This window comes from Pygoscelis adeliae, unplaced genomic scaffold, assembly GCF_000699105.1.
Source record: "Pygoscelis adeliae isolate BGI_AS28 unplaced genomic scaffold, ASM69910v1 Scaffold87, whole genome shotgun sequence".
NCBI classification, from domain to species: Eukaryota; Metazoa; Chordata; class Aves; order Sphenisciformes; family Spheniscidae; genus Pygoscelis; species Pygoscelis adeliae.
In genome coordinates this window covers 4,931,727-4,956,262 of record NW_008825098.1, presented here as the reverse complement: position 1 = coordinate 4,956,262, position 24,536 = coordinate 4,931,727, and positions in this window count along the sequence as shown.

The window sequence follows — 24,536 nt, the reverse complement described above, 5'->3', positions numbered from 1 at the left end:
CCCGTTCTTCTTGTGGCGTACAGGGACAGCCTGCTCCTGCGCCTTTAAGACTTCCTTCTTGAAGAACATCCAGCCTTAGTCAACTGCACTTTCTCTTGTTATTGAACCTTATAAACTATTGAATCTTATCAAGAAGCCCATGGCTTATAATAAATATTTTCATCTATTGATAGCAGACTCATTTTTGCCTATTCCATAGCTACCATGTTATATATTATTTTTTTCTGTCACTTGTGACATACGCACTCAAATACTGAGTGAATCCTGATATAGAAATTCAGCCTTGTTTTTAAATTCCACCACTAGCATGGTCACACATGCGGATACGCATGTGAAGACCTACACATATATGTATATTCCTATTGGAGAGGATATAACAGGGATACAAAAATAATCTGCTGTGTAGTAGTCTAGTATAGGATGGGGTGGGACTCCAAGTGTCTATTTTCAATGCAGCGAAAGGAAGAGGAGGAAGAAATAGGGAGGCTCTGTGAAGGTAAAGGAGTGCAGAACAGCCTACCTGAGATACTGGAGGATGAGGAGTTAATCTTGGTCATACTATATTTTTTAGCAGGGCCTGTTGTGGTAGGGGTAATGGTTTTAAACTAAAAGAGGATAGATTTAAACTAGATATAAGGAAGAAACTTTTTTACAATGAGGGTGGTGAAACACTGGAACAGGTTGCCCAGCGAGGTGGTAGATCTTTCAAGATCCATCCCTGCAAACTTTCAAGGTCAGGTTGGACTGGGCTCTGAGCAACCTGATCTAGTTGAAGATATCCCTGCTCATTGCAGGGGGGTTGGAATAGGTGACCTTTAAAGGTCCCTTCCAACCCAAACTATTCTATGATTCTAAGATAGCATGTGATACTTTTTCAAGTCTCAGGTGGGCATGTAATGAGACAGGGATCTGCTGGAAGAGTAGGAAGCCTGAACCAGCCTGTATCAAAAACATGTCTCATTTTTTGAATGTTTTATAAACCAAGTCTTGAGCAATGAAACTGGTATTTTGTTGTACTGTCATTAAAAAAAATACTTTTAAAATCATGGATTGAACTCCAAAAAATGTTGAGACTGCTTTGGAAATAGCAAATGTAACAGTAATAGTAGAAAAAGCTCACTGTTCAGTCTGTTTTAGGCATTTTGATTCTGTAGGGCACACATCAGTTCTGTTTTCAAATGTCTTCCTGCAGTTTTGAGCGCCAGCCAAAAATTGGTGTGTTTCTGTCTTTTTGATGTAACCAAGATTATGTGTTTGTATCTTCCTTGCACCTATGGCATTATTGAAAACAAACTCTGGATGTTTTCCTATAGAATGAGAGACTTAGCAATATTAGATTTTCTCATCTGTGTTTTTATGTGCTGTTTTACACGTTTAGTAGAGTGGAATTTCCTTTGTGGTGTTTTTTTACAGTATTGCATCAAAACTCTAATATCATCAGTAAACTTCTCCTTACCTAGCAAGTAGGAGAATAGGAAGGTGCACTGTGGACAAGGCAATGAGGGCTCAGATTCGGGAAATACACGTATTACAGTGCATTGAGCAGTAAGTGGTAGTCAGGAGGCTTTTTCTTGACTTTAATAATGTGACAAGTTTTTCTGTCACCATATCTTTGGTCTTACTGACATGTATGGCAGCTACTCAATTCACAAGAAACTTAAGAATTGATTCAGATTATAATGTTTGCTTAAATTAATTTACTGCAATAGTAAAGCCGATCCTTGATTTTTCACACTCGGGCAATGGGTCCATAGTCATATACTCTCCACAATATGGGGTCTTTATAGGACTATTTGTGTTGAGTTTTGTAGGTTTTCAAAGAAAAACATCGTGTTTGTCTGTAGAAGGGGAGAAAAAGCGGGGGGAAGAGGACAGCCTTACTGATTAATCAAAGAAAGCAAGTATGTCAGAGAAAGGAAAAGGAGACCTCCTCTAGCAGGTTCTTGCTTGGGACACCGAGCCTTATGCTTCTTCCTGGGTACTGAACTAGTCAGTTAGCAGTGACCCCTTTGCAGTTTGTGATGCAATCTGATGATTTTTGTGAGCAACATTATAAAGCTTGAAAAAGCACCTCATCCTGATCTCAGCAAGAGCATTGCATGAGAAATGAATGTCTAAATTATAGTCTAAATGCCTTCTTGATGCATTTTGGGTAGATCATGTTCTCCTGCCTGCAGTTTATGAACTTGTCAGATTTATGTATTGGCATAAATCACTGACTTCTGAATACGGTTGTATGAATTTACGGCAGGATTCACTTGCAATTTACTTGTTGATGTGAATGTTAACTGAGCTGTTTATCTAGATTGTTATATGCATCAATTTTATGTTTCTCAGGTTACATCCATTTACATAATGTTTATTAAGTCAGGCACGGTTATTGTGTCAAATATTCAGGTTTCCTTTTCTCTGCCTTGGAATATTGTAACAAAAACTTGAGAATATAAGGGAAGCAAAGGAAAGATTGGTAAGAGTCTTTTGGGTGGTGGGTTGGTTTTTTTTCTTTAAATTTTTCCCCGTAAGTCAGTCATATCCCAGGGGAAGAATAAAATATGTAAAAGAGAAGGGAATATAATTTCAGTGGTAGAAGCTGTTCAAATTCACTGGAAATTCTTGTGAGCACTTGTAAAATTGATGCAAGGTGAGATGTTGGCATTGTAAACTAGCATATGTAAACAATGGCTGCAAACATGGCCAAGTTCAGCAAGTGCCAAAACCACATTGCTCAGTAGTGCAGGGCTTGCGTAGTGGACGCAAGACTGAAATGAGTGTAGGAACTTTGAAATAGTATTGTGTTTCATAATACTCTGTGTAACCTCTTATGATTCAGCATATCTGATCCTAATATTTTACAGCAACTATAGGTTAGACTGGGGATTGTTGTTCAGTCAGGAACTTGTAATTTGTGAAAGTCATAGGCCAAATTTCAAAGAAAGAAAAATTTTGACTTTTGTAACTGAATACTTTGTTGTTATGTGCTGAAACCACCTTTTACCCTCGAAATAAACTGCAGGAATTGAATTAACTTAGGCAATGTATGACATGTCATTTAGTTGTGAAAACACGATTAAACTAAGTTGGCAAATTGATTTCCTTTTTGAATTTGTCTGGTTCACTTTTCTGCTCATCTGCACAAGGCCGCTATTCCCTTATACGGCCAGTTACACTCTTATTGTGGATGCTCTAGCTGCTCGTAGGGATGAATGCACTGTACGCGGTTTTACCCCAAATGAAAATGAAAGCTGGATATTGCAAGCTACATTCAGTCCTCTAGCTACCAGGTTGCCTTAGCCTATGGCTGTTGTGGTTGAAATGTAGGAAAGCAGTGACTGTATCTTTAGGTAAACTTTTAAGTTTATTACCACCTATGTCTTCTGAGGTAGCTCTGTCTTATGGGATTTGCTGAGTTTGACATCTCAGGTTCCTTAGGAGCCTTGAAGGTGGGTAGTCCCACTGGGACCTGGGACTGTCACAGTCCAACTGATTCTGCTTGGTTGGTTGTTGCCAGCTTGTGCTGGGTACTGGCAGGTCCTTTTTGCAGTGGCATCATATGGGTTATCTATCAGTCACTAAAAATCTGGATTCCTCTGCCCTGACTTTGGAGCTTTCTACAGAACCTGCCAACATTGCTGTTTCTTTGAACCCCTTCCTGAGAATCCGTTACTATTTTCAGTTCTACTTTCGCCTCAATGCTTGGAGCCTTTTTGGTGAAGTCACGGTAGAACTGGCTGTGTTAAGGTTAAAGGCAGATCTATAGCAATAGGAATATGGAGAGAATATATTTATAAGAGAATTCAGATAACTTTGAATGTTTGTAAAACCAATATAAATCAAATACTGACTTTTTAAGAGGTTCTCTGAATGTAACTGTTGCAAAACTATAAAGGTGGCAATGGCTGCAAAGGTGGAATACAAAATTAGCATCTTTCAGGGAATGAATTATAAAAATGCCAGCTGTGTGAAAAGTCATACTGATCACACTTGGTTAACCCTAAGGAGAATGTTGTCTGAATGAAGACCACAAGGATTGGTCTCATGTTTCTAGTACTGTGTTTTCTTGCCCTTCTATTTCTTGTACACATATTTATAATAATGTAAAGATTTCATCAGAGAATGGAAATGGGATTTTGATAGCCAAAAAAAAAAGGTCACCTGCCAGTAATCCTGAACATGGCTGTTGAATGGTTTTGACCCTGATTTCAGCTTTGTTCTTGGCTGGCAGGTGCCTGGAGGCCTTTCAGTCTGCTTTAGAAGACCTTGTTTTAAAAACAGTAGTATTTGTTGCCTAATTATGAATGCAGATTTTGCATCCGTTTGTGATTTACAAGGCCTTGCTTATGTGAAACAGGCTATAAACTCTCCTTGGAAATGTGTAGTAGTCTGGAGCAGATAATTACATTTTGAGAAAAGAGCCTCTGTTTCCAGTGAAAACACTGTAAAGTTATTTCAGAAATGCTCTGACCTCAGACGTTTCATATAACTTACACAAAATGCTTTCACATTTGTGCAGCAGCTAGCAGCTTGATCTCTGCCATCTCATAAACGAAAGCACAGAAGTCTCCCTGGGAAAAAAGCAGGATGTCTATGCTGTAGCCTACAAAGCTAGTGATATTTTACTCACTCTGTTCTTTGTGTCTATAGCCTTAAACAGAAGAAACCTTGTCCTCCTTTAAACAAATCTGTCTCCTAATCACACCCCACCCCTGCAAACCCAACTTTCCCTCAGATTTTTTTTCCTCCCTGCCTCCACTCAGTGTACACACACTAATAAATTCTGCAGTAAAAACCTTGGGAGAATTTCTCAGCACAAATGGAAAGAAGATGTCAAAGGCTGAGGATAGGAATTTTCTTTTTAAAGTTGCAAAAACAATAGAGAACAATTGAAACAATGGGGGGAGAGCCAGAGATGGGTGAACAAGCCATGAAAGAATTGCATTAATTTTCTTTTGATGAAACCCCACTGGTTCTCTTTACTAGCATCCAAAAGAGCTATTTTTGTTTGCAATTGTTTGTTTGTTTTTTCAAAACTCTCGGTGGAAAGCAAAAGCATTGCAAATACAAGTGCAGAGACTTGTGAGAATGTTCACAACAGAAATGCTCTCGTGGCCTTTTGAAAAGCTGTTTTTAACTTCTGGTACAACAAAGTTGTCAGATATTGATGAAGACTTTGTATGAAAAATTTGTATGCTGGAAGGATGACTTAACAGAAACAATGGTGTGTGGCACTCAGGGGGAGCAAACACCAAGCAGTCATAATTGCTGGCTTTGCCCAATAGAGAGCAATTAAAAAAAACCCTGGATTTCTGAATACGATATGGACGGGTAATTTTCAGAAAACCCTGCACAGAAAAAGGAGAACAAAATTTAATTGAGATATGTGATTCAGTCTTATTAAAAAACATGTTTGGGTACGGATTGTGCTTTCAGAGAACTCTTAACAGAGGAAAGTATGCAGGGGAGAGGCAAGGGCCACTTCTGCAGGTGGAGGCAGCTGAGCATATTGCCAGCAGTTGTACCAGGGAGATGGTCTAGTAGCCCTGCAGGTCTGCTGGCTGAACCTCTCATGTGAGCACGCTCTAACTTGTTTCGGGTTCCAGTGAGCCAGCTTAGTTCAGGGAGCTGATGCGGTCTCTGTTGTCTTAGTTTGTACCAACTGGCAGAGCTGTGGCGGGCACACCTCAGAAAAGTTGTGAGCCAAAACCCGTCAGAAGCAGGGCTACCCTTGGGTGTAAGAATGGCATTGAGCATCTGGATGAAGGCAGTAACAACTCCCACAAGCACGGCATGATCCAAAACCAACATCTGTCTGCAGTCTTGGTCATGTCACGTTATCTATAATTTCACGCCTAAGACCCAAGAAATAGGATTCTGACTGTAGCAGATAGGGGTCATGTTATTTGCAGTTTGCAGCCAGTAAGCTATTCAGAGCCAGTAATGGTTTGATAATTCAAGGAGATAGAACACATGAGCACGGCCTTTTGCTTGTGCTCAGTGTTCACTGTAAAAAAAGACAGTAACAGTCAGTATTGAGTGATTTTAGTTCTTCCTATTCCGCAGTTACTGTGTTACTGATGGTATGCTGCATGTGGTTTCCAGTGTATATATATGAACATATGCATTAGAAAGGGGCAGTAAAGGATAAAGTATAAAAAAATAGATGGAGAAACCTTAAAAGTGCAGCAAGGTTGTATCTATTCATTAAGTAATTTTGTTTAATTTGTTTTTAAAGAGGACAAGTTCTTGCAGGGCAACACAAAGTGGAGACAGGTCATAGTTAATTGAGCAGATGGTTTCCACTCAGCTTGCAGTGAGCCCTGTCCTTTCTAAAGGAGATGTGGGGACACCGTGTAGCAGACTTGTTTCTATGTCCTCTGCAGCAGATGAAAGAGATGGCAGGCTATGGAAGGAGAGGCATATGCTTTAACTCCTTGAAAGATTTAGCAGCAGATGCTCTTCTCTGGCATGCATCAGAAGCCCTTAAAAATAAGCAGAAAATTGGCTACAGTAGGGATTCTCAAAGACTTGCATGCGGTTGATCACATCTTTAATACACAGCAGACTGACCTTCCTTCCGTTTCCATTTATGTGAATGACATAAATTTTTACTAGTGTAAATTCCGAAACGGTCCAAATGTGCTCTGCTCAACTAGGTTGCACTTGGTTATTTCTAATGTTACACATTTTCTTGTGCTACATGTGCGCACACACACACACACGCGCACTCTCTCTGTTATAACAGTGGACCCAGCTTGCTTGGATGGCTCCTTCTCTGTTTCCAGCTGCTTTCATATGTACCTCAGGTCCTTCTTTGTAATGAAACACCTGTGTATCTTTCAGAAAGCTGGAGGTATAGTCTGCACTGTGTAAGCAGCCAGTTCTCTGCAGAGTGCTAGCATTTTTATTCACCAGACACTAACCTGAAAATGAGTGTTTTAGAAACCTGCTGGTAGCTTTCTGGAAGGTGCTCAATAAAAATGAAATAGGAAAGGACTTCACTGTGTTGTGATTCTGTCACCTTACTGTTTGTCTGGTGGTAAGTAACAATAAATATTACTTCTGCAAAATCATGCTATATAAAGAGCTCATTTTGCCTAAAACAGTGTGCTTGAGACTAAACATCAACTTCAGCATTGCCAAAGATAGGAATGAAACCGCTACTTTTAGATTCTCTAATCCATTTTTCTTTGGCAATCTAAGCCAAGGAGGGTGCCAAAATACATGGCAGATTTATACGCCTCTGAATTTATTAGCTGCACTTGCAAAGACGTTTTACAGTCTTAGAAAATATTTATTATCTGATAGGAGATAAAGTATTGTCTGTAACTGAAATCAATAGAAATTTTGCCATTTCAGGCATAGTTTTGCTTGTCTAAGTGGTCTGATTCAACACATGGGATGAGCATATTCAAGAAATAACCGCACAGTGCCTATTACTAATACAGTGGAGAAGCCATCTCAGGAATAGCCCTGGCATTTGGAGTGAAAAATGATAAGGAAATACATTGTTAGGAAGAAATCGCAGCTTGGCACAGACCTGTTTCTTGCCGTGTCCCAGGACTTCATCAGTATCAGTAATTCATCTTTGCTTCTCTCTCTTTCAGGGCCCTCCTGGTCCAAAAGGCGAGAAGGTGAGTTGATGTACGGGTGACACTTACAAGGTGAATGGAAAGCCCTCCCAGCATGAACCAAAGAGACCGTTTGTATTGACGCAGTGTAATGTTAGATTATGTAAGAGAGCTGGGTAGCACACAGACGCTGTGTTAAACCTATCATCTCATCTTTCCACTTTGCAGGGAGATCAAGGTGATCAGGGCCCTCGGGTAAGCATCTTAAAAAAAATGTTACACTTCCCCTTCGCTGAGTAGGCAATTAGTCTTTAGTGCAAAACTAAATTAAATACACTGTCTGAGCTAAGTATGCTTATTAGCTGCATTTACCCTGCATGTTGAAGTAAGTGTCTGCAGGACAGTAATACTGAACATGACCAGATAGTGTCTGGGAAGATTTGAGTAACAATAGTAAGTAATGCATTAAAATAGATAATTTCCATTATGGGTGGAAGCAGGTTTCACAGTGATTTTGCTCTGCTGTATAAAAGCTGGCTTTCCTAACCAAACCTTTCAGTTTCCCCAGCAATGTTTTCACGCCTTGCATGGGCTCCCACGATGCAGAGGGCCGGTGGGTTTCTAATAAATGTACCTCTAGATTTCATGTAAAATGTATCGAGTATTTAGTGAATTATGAACAAATATCATGTATGCATGTACTAGCTCTTTTTCCTCACATGTATGTATTTAATACTTTTAATAATAACAATATTATCACCTTGTAAATAAATCCAGACAGTTAGAAAGAACATGGTTTAGTTGTGGAAATATTCTGTGGAAAAAGGTTCTTTTAATTTTTAAATATCATGTTTATTTTAACAGAGAAATAGAGGAATACAGGTGTGAAAGTTCGGATAGGTTGGCTGTGCCAGTTCATTCTTCTTTACATCTGTGCTTCATTAGCAAACGTTTGGTTACATTGTTCTGATGATACAGTGACTCTCCTCAGTTACACATTTATAAATTTTTCAATAACAGCATATTCCATGGATTTTTTTTTCTGTCAACTATGTTGAATATTTTGAATTTGCAATTTTATTTTATTCTACTCTTTTCTTTCATATTATTTTATTTAATTTTATTTTACTTTTTGCAGTCAATAAGATTATCTAAAGTCACGACATGCTTTTATAGCTGAATTTGGTGTTGGTGCTACCAGTGTTGTATTACCTACAGGGTTCAATTAGGTGTCCTGTTATGCTTGGTGATATGAGTGCACATTATAAAGACAGAGGCCTATTAGCGAACAGCTTTAAATATTATTTCAGTTGAAACTCAAAGAGAAGAATTGGAAAACTATTGAAATAAATACAAAGGAAGTAGAGAGTAACAATGTGAGGAACACGTTTTATCTAGGTTAACTAATACACAGACTGAAGGTTCTGAAGAATGTAAAAATTTCCTTTTAACTTCTAAGCAAATTTAGTCTTTCTCAGAAGTTGTGCTGGGCTGTATATTTTGGCTGGTTCTGTGCTACAGAACCTCACGGGGAACGTGAGGAGGGAGGGCAGAGGAGGAGAGTGGAGCGGTGCCTGTGGCTTAGGAGAGGATGCTCCATTCAGAAAGCATAAGCCAGAGGTCTGTGCATAGGTGCTTGCACTAAGTGACCTTACATTCAGAAGAACTGGTGTTTGGTTCAGAACAGGAGAGCAAATTTGACGGAGGTATCAGAGAGGGATACAGTAACAAATAAATATGGAAGAGCAATGTTGTGAAGAGTATTACATAGCTGAGGATAAGAATCTGGAAATATGAGTGTTGGAGAAGTTTCCAGGGAAAGACCCAGAGGTTTTTCCCAGAGAAAAACAAATGAAGTGGTATCAACACAAGGGAATGATGGTGCTGTTTTTTCTCATGGTGGCATAAAATAGGAGAGCAGAGGACAGTTTTGGAGGGAAAACAAAGGTGCCAGAGCCTCCACTGGTCCAGAAATCTTGACACAATGTTGGAGAGATGTAAGAACTAGAAAGTGGTTAAGCATGTGTGGCTCTCAGTCCCTGGGCTGGAAGTGTTGGCAATACCCAATAAGAAGATGCAAGTTTGTTCATTGTTACCTTGTAGGTGGAACACCTGCAAGAACTGCAGTGGAATATCGGCTACAGAGAGACTGTTGTGTCCCGCTTTGCCAAGACACACCCCCTATACTGGAGGGCAGTAGAGTCCTTGCTGGACCATACAAATCATTGTTATGGCTACTTTGTGGTTTTGGTAAATCAAGTGCAGCTAAAAAGCAAAAAATATCCAACCTAAGGAATTCACGTTTAAGGACATCACAAAGTTTTATCTGCAGCAGCAGCTGGCAGTTGAGACTGAAGTCTGTATCTGAACATAGAAAAGTAATTGAATAAGGTCAGCGGTAGAGAGGAAGACGTGGTGAATAGCGCCTTGTGGGCTAGCTGAACCTTCACTGATTGTTTAATCAATGCATATTGTACTAACGTACCTCTTTTTTAAGTACATGTGTATAACTTAGGTAATTTGCCCAGTCTTGTTGGTTTTCCCTTTACCTTTTTTGAAGTGCGTTTGAATGTGTTCTACAGCAGCTTCTCCCTTTTTGCCTTGTGTCTTTCACAAGTAATAAGTACTATGAAGCCTCTGACCATTTTATGTTTCATGGTACAGCAGTTATCTCTTCTGATGACTGTATTCAGGGTGAATCTGCTCAACTTGCTGTGCCAGGGGATTTACAGTATAATTAATGGAAATTATATGTGTAATCCAGTCATGCACCAAATGAAACTAAACCCATTTAAACCTGGTTGGTTACCTTTGCACACAGTTTTCCATCACTGCCTATGTAAAATAAATGGGTTTGGAGATAATACCATACCATATTATTTTAGAGAAATATTGTACCTGAAAGTGACTGTGGGATGACATCAACATTTGGATTTGACAAGTTTGCAGACAGACTGGATATAATATCAAAAACTGATGGACATTTTAAAGCTAATTCATCTTTTACAGTTAAGGAGCCTGAAGTTTCTTTGTTTTTATATTTTTACATATTGGTTTGAAACTAGCATTTAGCTTAGCAAAGATTTTTATTGTTCCGAGTCATTTTCAGTCATTATGACTGAAATTTCAAAATGACCCTTATTCTTTATAAAAGCTGCTTTCTTTCCTCCAGGCATTTTCATTAGTAAAAGAAACCAAAACAAAATGTAAAGTCTGTCCAGGTCAAGATGAGACCTTAAACTTTTAAAATCCTGCTGGAATGAAAAGAAAAATATTTGTGAAACAATAAATTGTTGTTTTCTGTCCCCAACCAAGTTTTCACCTTGGGCCTTGAGATTTTTGAGAGATCCTTCTTTCTGAAATAATTTCAAAACTGTAAAAACAGTAATCAGTTATCTCGAAACTTCTTATTCACAGTCACTGGACACGTTGAGTATATACTGAACTGCTTTGAAGTTCAGGTTTTCTTGAAAATATCTTCAATAAATTAATACATTAGTAGGAACCTGACCCTGCAAATACCACCCAGAAGTCAGGCACCTGTATTTTTAGAATAATGGGTCTGATTTTTTTGTCTTTTAAAGAATCTGAGGTGTTTTCTTAAGTATTCAGAAGCAATGTGTTGATTAGTCTCCTTCATCATACAGAGACGGCATAAGGGCTCTAGTTCATAATGCACAACATTCTAGTAGTGTGAGTGATGTCGAAATTCATGCCCTGAGTGTAAGTTTGAGCAGCAGTTTAATATAGCTTTTGGTCACATGAGGCCACAGATAAGGTAGTGGTGGATGCGTTCAGAAGTCCTGATCTTATTTGAAGAAATGCTTTTTTGATCTCTTTATATATTTTTATATCAGATCTTTACTCATTACTCTAAAGTTTTGGTAGACTAAACATTTAGGTCAAATGCAGAATTAGCTTTCTGCAATACCAGTGTAAGAAACAGTAAATGTTTTGGACGTTTTTCTTTTTGCAGAGGACTTGGCTTCATGACATGTCCATGGAGATTTCCATTACTGTACTGAGCCATGACAAAATTAAAAATGATGGGTTTTAGCCTGTAGACTATTAGAATAAATGCTTAAGTCAGTCCACTGCTCAGTTCCAGTTGCTCAGCTCTACCCCAGTTTAAAAAAAGCCTTTGAAGATTTCATAATGGTAGGATTGCAAAGGATATATTGTCCAAGTAGAGGTTGTACCCTGATTAATGGAAGTAGATCTTCAGAGGTGAATGTTTGGGAATGGAACAGCTAGTACTGAATGTCTTCATCAGTCGGTTCTCATCCTTCTGTAAATGACATAATAAATATCTTCTTTCCTTTAGTTCAGATACATGAGAGATTCCTTGCTTATCAGGTCTAGAAATCATCAGCTAGCAGCTACCTTTAAATTGGTTTTGGTCTAGGTACAATGAGAAACCACCCAGAAGCCATACCTTAGTATTTCCATAAAATTATTTTCTCCTTTTGGTATAAGTAAATTTTCCTAGCAGCTGGGTCTGCACAGAACTGATAATATCTCTAAAACATCTTCAGCAGAAGAGATTAAGTTCTAGAAAAGAAAGGTACTCAGAAGTTTATTTTATTGTGTTAACCTTTATTGACTTGAAGATTAAAAAAGATTCCTTGTGTACTGTTAAAACAACTAGGTTTGGGTAGTGGTATCCTGTTCTTTTCTGTTTAACCCTTTCCCCTTCCCTGTTTACTTTTAATACATTTGCTACTTATTTGCTGCCCACTAGAGAGAGATCATTGTTCTACGATAGAAATTTTGCAGGTTCTACTCTTCTGTGCTGGCAAACTATTTAAAAATTATCTAATATTGGCAGAAATGGTCCTGGAAGCAGTCTATTTACTGAAATAACTATATACACACATATTTGTATTCACTGACATAAGCTATCTTTTTAAACTGAAGTATTGCTTTACTTGTTACATTATAGACACAGCTTTTATAAACTGTCCCATATTAAAGGGAAAATAAAGATATCCAAGCAATACATTTTGACCTGATTTTTTTTAAAAGAAAATTTTTAAAAGTCTGGTTTTAATATGTGTGTATTATTATTAGTTAATATGTTTCTAAGGAATGTATAATAAATATTTTGGGCCTTTTCCTGCTCCTACGGAAAATACATGGAAAACCTATATTCATGTCATTAGAATCAGTACCTCCTTCATAAATCAGAAAATACTAGTTACTGAGTGATGATTAAACCATGATCATTAACTTTTCACCCTCTTTTAAAGCCATCTTATTTTGTATTATGTTTCATTCGAAGGTTGGCACATCTGTTTTTGAGAAAGGAACAGATTTGCTTCGCAAAATAGATAGCAGTGTATAAATTAATATGAGTTCTTGCCTTCACCAAAAGCAAGACTCCTCCATTTTTTGGAGGCATTGCTAGCTGTAGCAAATGTAGGTAAATCACTGATGCAATAGGAAGCGTTGTTCCTAAACAGTGCATGCTGCTTATTTTTTATCCTCATTCAACATCTTGTCAAAGCAAAAATGTATAGTATTATAGTCAGAGTATTATGTTAATTAAATATAATTTTACATAATTTAAACATACTCTGTGAATTTCTTCCAGGACTGTCCTTGATGATGTCTGATTATATCCTACTAAAGTTTCTCTTAATTTCTTCTATAAATACTGCTCATGAATTTTATCTGCCTTGATAGAAGGACTGTGTCGCTTTCATTAGCATAAATTAGCGTTGTCCCCAGCTTTTTCTTTTCTGATTAAATACACTTTGGTTTCATTTCTATGAATATGCTGTCAAAAGCTGCGGCAGAGGGTGTGATATAGTGATGGTATTCCCTTAAGTGATATTCTTATGTGTGTATAAAAGCGTATTTTCTGGTTTCCTACGTGTTACTTCCAACATATAGTACAAACACAGTACTGCTTTAAATTCATGCGTTACCAGTATGACTACTCACATTGTTGTTTCTTCTGTTATTAATTGTCCTGTGTAACGCAAATTATAGTTCAAGTTATAAACTATATCTAACCACTGTTTCAAACTATACTCTTAGTGTGCCACAATAAGAAGGCTAAAAAAAGGTTCATGATTCCTTCTGTTAACACAACTTTCACCAAAGCAGCATCACTGAGAAAACTGCCGGACATCTGGTTTAATGCCAATTTGTCTGTGAGCAGTTCATTTAACTTCTGAGACTTTGTTTCCTTATCTGCCAAAAGGTAATAGGGGTATTTACCTACTCCATTCCTGGGACTAATTATCTGTTCTACTTCACTAGTATTAGGCTGTTGTGGCTCCCCTGTTTTCCATTAAGCTGAAACTAGGGTAACAAATCGGAGCAAGGTAACTTGGAGCTCTGTAACTAGAAGAGGTTAGGAAAGAACTCAGCTTGTACCGGCTGCTAACTTTGTCTGAAGCACTGGGACACTCAGACTTGAGATGTGCCTCCTTTCAGAGTTCACAGGAGCATCCTTTTGGCTTTGGATGACTCTGCAGAGCTATGCCTTTGATGTTTAGATCCTGAGGTTCCTCTGGGGAATGCAGAACAGCTGTGACACTCTAGAGAGAGTGCCACATACCTGCTCCCAAGACGAGGATGTTGTCATTCCTGTCTTAAGAGCTAGGCAGTGTATGTCTTCTTGCCCCTTTTTAGTAATGCCAGAGGAATGGTGAGGAAGGAAGTCTCTGTACATCCTGTTCCTTTTTCTACAGCCCTGTCCTGTGACTGAGAAAACATCGTGTAGTTGTTTTACTTCAAACCACAGCTGTGCCACAAAAGTGCTGCAATACTGAACACTTGAGTTAGACCGATTTGATCGAAAACAACTCTTTAAAAATATTTCATCCAGTCCTAATAAATATCATAGAAGTGGCTTGAACCACTTACCTGCTTCACATAACTGCAGTGGTTATAAAATTTGAAGAGAAACATAAGCCAAGACAGCAGATTTTTGCTGTGAGAACCAACTTGGTTTTGAGGAGGACCAACCCATCTTGAAGTTAACTGGATGCCTACCACCAGTTTCAGTGAGAGTAGTAGGTTTGCCTTCAGGAAGGATACTTTGTGTAGGTCAGATGGTGATCACTCATCAGAACTCATAACTGAGTTGTGTGGAAAAGATATTTGCCTCACTGAAAATTCATCTAATACTAGGACCAAAATAGAGAAGTGCTGGCTTTTCCCAGTTTTGTTCAGTTTGAGTGCAGTGTCAGGTAAAGTTCACTGTGAAAATACAGAGTTCATTACAGAAAATAACACTTCTATAACGATCCATTTGTGCTAGTTCTTAAACATTACATTTTTATTATTTTAATACAAAGTCTGAATCGTTACATGATGTATTCAAATTAAAACTCTTTGCCGAATGATTGCCTAAGTGAAAAGACATTCCTGGATCCTTGTCTTGTTGTGGTGCATTGTTTTAGTTAGCAGATTTGCTGATGGAGAAAGCAGCAGTTATGATAAAAGGGATTATATAAAAGAGCTCCTGCCGAGAGTCAGTGGCACCGTATAGGGTGATACCGAACACTGTATTCCCCAGGGCAGGTACAATAATTAGCTGCAGGACTGGCACTCGGTCTGAGGGATTAATTAGAACTGGAGGTGGTGTTGGGGGAAGGTAAAGCAGCCATAAAGAGTGTCAGGATCACTCTGGCCTGAAGCCTGTGTGATTTGATGTGAAATAGCAGCAGCTGGCTGTAACCTTAGGAAGTGCAAGTGAACAGCAGGTGGTAATTCCTGTCTCATTTACCATGTCTTCACAGGCACATGTAAGCTTGTGCAGCTTGGGTTTATTGGCAGGTCAGAAAGAAAATCCTAAGGAGGACTGTGGCATTTACTATACTAAGCGAATGCAATAGTCAAAATGGAGTGTACACAACATAGTGTAAAACCAGTAATGCTGTTGTTTAATGTGGTTATACTTGCCGTACCACAAGGTTACGATGACCTTATAATATTGACCTCATGTAGACCAATGCACAAAGCTGAATGTATTGTGAAAAATCTAGGACTGCTAATGGGAATTACATCTTTGAAGGCTGTGATGGATGTAACAGGAGAACTATTTCATCTAAGTAAAAAATCAGATAGAGGGAATGATACGATGTTCTGGCATCCTTCGGTTTTCTCAGTAGCCATTGTATGGGGACAAGTAGGCTTTCTCTACATTTCCAGGTAGGTAAGCAGGACACTGTATTATGTGGTCGCATGCCTGTTAGCCTCTACCAAGCATCATGTTTTGCTTGGCATTTGGGCAAAAATTGCAGTGAGGCATGCAACAAATGTGCTAATTTAGAAATTGAACCGGCTAGCGTTTCAGGGTGAGCTTGAGTTGCTGTCAGCAGAGGAATTTAGTGGGCCAGTGGTCGCTGTTGATCACTGTAGTGTTTTGTATTCTGTGAGGGCCTCCCAGGGTGTAGAACAAGAGCCCTTCCTATGTGCAGTTCAAGAATCAAACCAAATAAAGAAAAAATTGAGTAACTTTGAATCCATCGTTGAGAACAGCTTTAGATAGAGAAAAAATAAAACAGATCTAGGGGATATTTGCAGCTATATTTATAGCAGAGTGACAGGAAAGGAAGAGAACTCATTTTGTGGGAAGGATAGCTCTTTTTATGCCTTTTTAGAAGCTCATTGTGTGCCAACATTATCTTTCATGGATGCCAGAAGATGCAATGCCTTCTAAAGCCTCCCACACATGCAAAAACTATGCACCCATTATAGTTTCTTTGCTGGGTTCCATTTAATATTCCCGTGTTTCTGGCTCTCTCCAACAACGCGTGTTACATATGGGGAGGTGATCCACATCCAAGCTGGCATTGGCTGTCTCTGACCATTAGGTCTGAGATTATGCCTGCTTTGGGCAAAGGAAAGAAAGCTTTCTCCTACTTGGGAACAAGCTGAAAGAATTTACTAAGCTGCTGATGGAAGAATGGGGTTGTCCCCTTTTGTCATGTGGTGTTTATATAGGCAGAAAACTGCAGTACTGATAGCTACTCTTGAACTTATCGGTGTGTGTTGGGAAGCATTGAGAATGCTGGGGCTGGACTGTGAAGTGCTCTATGTAGGTTTCTTGTTTGTACTCATTTCCATTACATGGGTATTGTAGTTTTATCTAGAAGAGGAATGGACCATGTGCACAACAGGGCTAATGAGTCACAGATGTAAAGATTCTGGCATGTCACCATCTAATAACTTCTTTAACTTATATTCCATAATAAGATAAATGCAAATTTGATACATCTGTTTTCTAAATGATGTATCATTCCAGTCTTAGCAGTGTCTCAGGATTGAGTTTCTTTAAATGTTTGGAGTTTTAGCCTTTTTTGGTTTTGTTTTCTTTTTATTTGTTTCTGAAGAGGAGATTTCAGGTCACCGAGCAATGCAGTTAGCCACTCCATGGTTTGTCAGAATGAAGTGGGAAGGCTGGTAAAACTGCCGCTGTCTTTATGGGATCTACTTACAGGGTCTCAGCTTCCTCGTCTCATGGCTGTATATCAGGAATAAAGCTGCTGAATGCAACTCAGAGGTGCTAGTGAAGGACACGTATGCATCAGAAAGTTACTCTGCCTTTTTTTATAAAGACCAGTGCGGTCTTTGTGATCCAAAGGATCTCTGATGTGATTGCATGTGGAGATGAATAGAGAAAATATTTGCCATGTTAAAAGAAACTGCTGCATTTGAGAGACCTGGCAGCCTGCCATTGCCTGTTGGTGCTTTCCACCAGCCCAGTTGGCCTGCAAAGGGCTCGTGCACTGTGGCAATGTGGGCTGCCCAGCAGGGCCTTCATGCAGGACTTCTTAGAAGCCGCTTTGTCTGGCAGCCAGAGCGAGGTGCAGCCTTCCTTTTTGGAGGTGCCAAGCTGCAACCCTGCATCCATACACTCCAGGCCTGACAGAGAGGCTGTGCCACCACCTCCACCTCATAGCGGTGGCATGTGTGCGTGCATGCATGTAGGGAGCTTAGAGCTACCAGACTATATTTTATTCTATGATCCTCAGCCTGATGCCTCTCGGCTGTTGAACAAGCCTCTGCTTCAGACAGCGTGCTATGCTAAAGGCAAGGAGAGAACTTGGGGATTTCTTTCTTTAGGAGTTCACTGCTCAACTATATAAGGTTTCAGCTTTATCAGAAGGCCTAATTTGCACCCTACAAGGTAGCACAAGAAAGGTGTTGAACTGAGAGCAAAATTCACCCCTTGTATTGTCACAGCAGGCCAAGATTACCACACTCTCCTTTTTTTGTACCAGTACAGTACAAGTTCTGCACATGTTGGTAGAGTAGGATGTGAGAAACCATATGCAGCATACAGTGATTGAGGGGAAAAATTTTGCCATGGATATGAAAATGCTGCTATGTATGTCTTGAAAACGTTGACCTTGGCCATTCTGGACTACCCAAGATCTAGCAGTAGATTGTTGTTCAGTGTTTATAATTGTGTATGTACTACCAGTTTATGTGCTGAATGTCATATGCTAAACAGAATGTGAGGAGCAGGATGTTAATTATACAAAGCGTTTCAAAGTCTACCATCACTGCTGTCTAAGTTCTGCAGCAGTCCAGAGTCACAGCTTTCTATGTAGCTCTCTTGAAGTGCTGTAGCACATTTTAATTGAAAATGGCTCAGTCATCTGCTGGCTGATAGTCTAACAATTGTCAAATGGTCATAATTTATTGTAATTCTAAGGAAAGTCACCTCTGTGGGACTGCTCCTTCTAAAATCTCTTCATATTCTTGTTGTAAAGTAACAACCTTCATCTGCAGTGTAGTGCAAACCTAATTCTGTTTCCCATATGACAGAGAGGCTGTTTCCTGTCAGTAGGCAACGTGGGGTACACTAAACATAGTGTTCGTTCTGTTTGTCTGTTAGTAAATTGTCTCTGTGATGTTTGTGTTGTGCTGTTTTGGTACCATGTTATGCTGTGTCTCTAGGGTCTGCCAGGCTTCCCCACAGTCGCTGCTCTGCACAGTAATCAGATCCTCACCGTCAAGGTTTGTGGCTGACACGTACCTGTTCAGTCAGGTGTCTCTGTATCAGCATAAAAGTGCACATGAAAAATTGTTTTTACCATGGGATACCAGTGAATCCTTATGGTGGACCTAAGTCAACCCTCACTTCCTTTGCATTGGTATAAGTACTCCTGATGCAGAGCATGGGATCAAATTTATAACTGTGTATGGTGTTACCCCCGGCAGCACCCACATTCTGTGTGATCTTGGTCAGTATTTTATTTTCAGATGAGATTTGTCTGTAGCTCTGCTTCCCTGAGGCATACAGGAGTGTGGAAAATGTCAGTGAACTCTATACTGGTTACATATAGAGTCAGCTATTTGTGTTAGATATCTGAGGTTTAATCTGTACATAGAGATTTTTTTCAAAGCGCATTTGCAAACTGAGCAGGAAGGATTGAAGCAATCTGGTCAAGCTGGAACTCTAGTCCTTATTAAAATGACACCATTCTTCATGGCACAATATGCTGGTTAGAAAATCTGACTGAAAGTTAAACTGGTGCTTTGTCTCTAGAAGCTTTGCTGAAAGAACAGCATATAAAACTACTGATTTTTAGAGCTTAGGTAATGAAAAAATTAATACAAGTGAAGAATTCTCACAGGAAGTCTGGGGAGAAAAAAAGTTACACAGTTAATTCATTGTATGTGGTTAATTCATAAAGTGGTATGTCCTGTACTTTAGAGGTCAATTTCTTAAAAAAAGAATGCACAGTTTCTGTCAGGCAGAAGCACCGGTTTATATTATTTTAGCTATTACAAATCTAATGAATATGTCTTTATTTCTTTCTCGGGCCTTCTGATGTCTATTCTTCAATTTTCTCATCTCTGATCTTCAACCTTTGACCTCACCTGCCTGATCAGATGGTGTTCCCTAAAATCAATCATGGGTTTCTCTCTGCTGATCAGCAGCTCATTAAACGCCGCCTCATTAAGGTAGTGCTTCATCTCACTGGAGTCTGGTTCTTCTTTACATTCAATTTACTCCTTGCTGTACCTTTTTGTCAGATGCCTTCTTATAACAGGTTGTTCATTTGAAAATGTTTTGGAATGAAGCAATTGTTAATGATATTAACAATTAAAAGGCTATGGGTAGCTTTGCTAAATGATCCATGTTTAAGGTGCAGTCAGCTTTTTTCAGTGGTTTGCAGTGGTGTGCTCAAAATTAAAATTAAATAACTTGAGCACCATTTTCTGGTGTCTTTTTTAAGGGGAAGGTAATATGTTTTGGCAACTCTCTTGAAAATTGTCTTTTACAAATTAATAGGTATAAATCGTTAAGGGAGTTAGCTAATTGCCACTATAAAACAGCTCCCCAAAACAGATGAAAAATTATGTACAACTTTGTGGAAAAGCAGTTATTTTCCATGCTCATTTTTGAAATCTCTCCATGCATCATTGATGGGCTTGGAAAATCGCTGCACAAACTGTATATTCTCGCACGTGACTTTTCTTTTTTACCTCAGCTTTGTTATGATTATGCCAATTGCAAAGCAAACAGCTGCTTATTGAAAACAGTTACTTGCTCTGGAAAACTGGATGAGTAAAATATTGCAAGGCTACCCCAAATTTTGGCTTATGTCCTGTGGCAGGACAAGCAGTTCAGAATTTGAGCCTTCTGCTCTGTGGCTGATTGCACTGGACAGATACAACCCCCTGGTCTTCAAGGCAAAGTGTAGTCTCTGCCATAAGCAGTGAAGAAGCCTCCAGCTCATGGCCTCTTCTTCCAGCCTGTCTTGCACTCTTTCTGGGTAAATCAATGTCTTTTTATGTGGTTGATGCCTCTAAAGCAAGCTTCTGACAGAATTTTTTGTTGATGTAGGGGGACCAAGGACAAGCTGGACCCCCTGGGCCTCCAGGGCCACCAGGACCCAGAGGTCCCCCAGGAGATACCGGCAAAGATGGTCCTCGTGGCATGCCTGGCATACCGGTGAGTTAGTCTGTTGCTGTCATGGTGTCCAAATTCCTCTCAAGTGTGTGCCAGCTCAGTTTCAAAGATGTTTTCTGAGGTAAGATTGGCAAGTAAGACATGTGGAAGCTGAACCACAGACAGATTTCATGGTGTACCTGAAGGCCCTCACACACAGAGCAAGTTCATAGCAGGGCCAAGAGTAACACCTCGGTTCCTTGCCTCTCACCCCTGACAGTTTCCCTGCACATTCTAAGGTTTCTCAGTTGCTCACTGATTTTTCATAGCTGCATGAGGAGGCTCTGCCCCACTCCACAAGTAGCAAATGTTTTTACTCAGACTTCGAGATAAAGCTGAATTTGAGACATCATAGCATGGCCAGGCTTGACTCCTCACTTCTTAATGATTTAGCTTTAAAAATCATTGACTTAAAGTTACAAACTGCTAAATGCTGCCAAAAGTATGATGATGTTTGGAGTCAGATTCTGCCATCTTTACACAAGTAGAAGAGTACCATTTTCTTTGGCTTGTCCCCCCGTATTTCATTAGAACAGCCAGCAGAATCCAGTATATTGCTTATTGTTTGTTTTAGGCACAGGATCAGACCCACCACCTTTGGCACTTTGTGACCTGATGATTAAACACTTTTTAAACAGATGCATAAACACAGGATTTTTTTTTTTTTTTTTTCCTTTTAGCAAAATATGAGTATGGTTTTGGTTTTATATTTTGTAGCCTCCTTAATTTTCATTCTTTTGAAAGAAGTACCTCTTTTTTCATCATGAATACCATTGTGTTACCAGTGTGGAAACGGAATCACAGACAGGAAGGAGACACGACAACTGAAATGCCACATGTACAGACGCACACACCCCCCACACCCATGATAAGTAAAGATCGCGGCTGAGAGGACACATAGGGAGCTAGCAAGGTGAGGACCAGCACTGGAAACAGAAACAGTTTTTTTGAAGAAAAAGCATAGCTCATTATGTGGGGACAGGACAGGAAGGCATAAAATTTCTCTGCAGGGCCTTTTAAGGTAAAACCAAGAAAGAAAATAGCTATACTCCTGTTCTGGGCCTATTCAGATTGCCTCATCTGAAATTGTATTAACTGTACAAATATAATATAACATGATGATAATAGTAAGGCTCTGCTAAAATTTCCTGTGAAAATTCAGCAAGGCTTGGCAATTAAGGCCTATAGCACTCTAGGGTTGCTTTTGTTGTTGTTTTTTGTGGTTTTGGGGTTTTTTTTACCACCATTGCCCTTACAAGTTCTAGCTCAAGGTTATGAAATTACATTAAAAGTCTGTTGTTTCCGTTGCGGTGATTTACTTTGACCACCTACTCATTTCTTGTTAGTCCTTTCTTAGTTAGAAACAGCACATCAGGCTTTGGGCCTCATCTGGGCCTCCCTTGTGTTCTTTTAATGTGGTAAAATTGACTGCGGTCAGCAGAGTTGCTTCTGGTTTGATGTAGTGAGGGCGAGACTGAAACCAGAAGCCATTTCTGACTGCAGTGATACCACTTTTATAATTCACATACAAGAGGCTAGGAGAATCAGCTGGTGTTGCTGATTACAATGTGACTGTGTGTTGCTTGGGGTTTTGTGCTTCTTAGCAAAGGGAAAATTAGTGTTTCTCAAAACAGGAAAGTAATGCATTTTATGCAATGAGGTCATTCTCTTTTGTAATAGTTCTGTAGTGATTTTGACTTTAGATGGCAAGAGAGAGTTTCTTTTTATAGTTTTTTAAGCTGTGGCTATCTTAAGCCTATAGCATTATGGAAAATCAGTTCATAATACTGCTTTAGAATCAGATACAAACAAGCACTCAGATAGAAACCATCCAGATTGCTGACTGTTGTTACCATCCTTCTTCTTGCTACTGTCCTGTACCCTCAGGTTAATGTTGCTGATCCTCAAAAGGCTTGTTCCTCCATGACTCTGTGATATACAGTCAAGCACGAGAGCTGTAAAGGGGAAGCTTAGCCAAGAGGTAGTGACAGCTTTGTATTTTTAAAAGGCTCACCTGGACTTTTGAGCAAAAGAGCTGAACAACAAAACAGTAGCCGCACTGTGTTATGAGTAGGGACGTTGCAGCATCACACAGCTATAGGAGGAAGTCCTTACAGTGGCCAGCCACCATTAGGAGGCAGTCATTTCCTCTCTTGCAGTGCTAGGCAAAGCAGCGGCTTCTCTTCCAGCCTGTCCTTCTCAAGCCAAGGACCTTTACAGTCACCAGAACTATAAGATGATGTTTTGGCCCTTGCTTTCCCCCATGCCCATACACTTGCTGTGTATCCTGAGAAAGTCAGGCAGCCAAGGTAGCAAGGCACAGGGAGCGACTCCAGCAGCCACCGTTACTTCTCTTCCACAGTGTAGCAGGGTTGAGGAGCAGCCTGTATGCCCACACATCTCCATCTGTGTCATCACCACCCTGCATACAGAAGTGTGCATTCTGTTACAGATACTTAAAGCTTCTAGAGGTGAGAATGTGTTGGTTTCTCAGGCAGGAAATCTTTAGAGCTGAGGAGGTAGAAATGTTAGGGAAATGCTGTTGGGCCTGTTGCCAGCAGAGAGAGCACCAAGGAAGAATAGGGGTGTAAGAAAGGGTTGTGCAGCCTTCTGCTAAGCCTTTCTTTGGATGTCAACAGAAGAACCTGTTGGAACCAGAACATACTTGCCTTCCTACAGAGTGATACCTAGAATAGGTGCCTTCCGTTTGCATCACACAGACACCAGCACAAAGACTTTGAAACTTTAACACCTCCAAAAAGAAGTAAAACAACAAGGTTTTTTGCTGGCAATAAGACAATTGAATATGATACAAACTCTTGAAATTATTTCACCATTATTTCCCCACATTTTGGGGGTATCTTGATGCTCACTTCAGGCTGTGTAATTGCTGTATACGTAAGTTAGCAAGGCTTCAGAGTGAGCTGAAAAGTCCAACAAGCTTGGGTAATTAGCTGTCAGAAACTGGTGCCTGTATGGTTTCTCTCTCCTGGGTATCTCGGTGTGTTTGCTGATGCTACATGTTTGCTTCTGAATGCAATGTGCACATTCCAGAGAAGTAGTTCTGATTCTTTTTGGTTGCCAAGAATAACAACATCAGAACAGTTCTCATCAGATTTTTGAGAGGTTTTCTTTTATGACAAAGCTGCTAAAGAAGATCCTGCAGCTGTGCTGATACAATAGCACATGGACTGCCCTATGCTCTGTTGGGTTTACAAGGGAGTGGTCTATAAACCAGATCACTGAAATGATAGGAACTCTGTTTTTTAGATGGGTATTCTTAGCCCGTATTGTATGACTGATATGTTTTACTGTCTCTACAGACAGTTGTATGTGTTCATATGGGAAGAAAGGGGAGAAGATAGATTCTGACTTTATGTAGAGCTGTGCCCACAGAGAGAGAATACATTGGAAAAATGATGAGTTACTGTTTTGAAAGCCAATCCAGGTATTTAACAGCTGAGTAATTATTGCATTGCTTCAAAATACCAATATTCATGGGTTTATGGAACATGATAATTTGCAACGGTAAGTTATGCCTGCTGACTGAGGTGATGACACAGAGCAGTAATTTTGGAATATGTAAACAGTGGGATTCAGCACATATGTGAAAATAACCTTTCTCTGTGTCCTTTAGCACCACTGACTGGAACGGAATACTATGTCTGGAATAAAGGGACAGAGTCAGGACACCAATACTTAACTGTTGCCTCAAGAACTATACCATTACATGATTGTGAAATAGTACTTTGCCTCTTAGAATATCTGAGATTTGGTCTACTAGTTTAAAAAGCAAAAAAGTAATATATTTAATGTGCAGTCAGCTGCCATACCTGTTTAAGAATGGATTTTTTAAGATATTTTATTATTAGATAGAAAACTGAATTCAAGGCATGTTACTGAAATTATTCACTCCTTTTTTTTTTATTTTAAGGGTGAGCCAGGAAAACCAGGAGAACAAGGATTGACAGTAAGTACTCTTCTCTTCCCATTTGCTAAGAAACTGTAACAGATACATGACATATACACTTTATAAAATGTGAAAT